This window comes from Xiphophorus couchianus, chromosome 7 (genome assembly GCF_001444195.1).
Source record: "Xiphophorus couchianus chromosome 7, X_couchianus-1.0, whole genome shotgun sequence".
In the NCBI taxonomy this organism is placed as follows: domain Eukaryota; kingdom Metazoa; phylum Chordata; class Actinopteri; order Cyprinodontiformes; family Poeciliidae; genus Xiphophorus; species Xiphophorus couchianus.
This window is the reverse complement of record NC_040234.1, coordinates 31,530,541-31,530,904: the sequence shown is the minus strand read 5'-3', so window position 1 is coordinate 31,530,904 and position 364 is coordinate 31,530,541.

Sequence of the window (364 nt, the reverse complement as noted above, 5' to 3'; positions counted from 1 at the left end):
TAGGATCTGTCCAGGTGAAGATTAAAGCGTCGAATGCTTTTTCCTGTCTGGAAGTGGAAGTGCTTGGCTCCTGGGATGAAAACTCAATGATAGATCTGAACATTCCTCATGACTTGTTGATCTATAGGAAGAAAATGGTAATTTACTTTACAACAGACAGTTTTTAGTATTTGGGAATATTCAGGGTAATCGATAAATATACATCTTGTGTTTACTTTCAGAAGAAAAGGAATGCACGAGTTGCAGAAAACCCATTGGAAATCATAGCAACTCCTTCGAATTCAGTGAATCAGATAACTGCAACAATTACACTTTCGTCAAGCAATTCTAGTTTGACAAACTCACAGACAACTGTTTCGTGGAC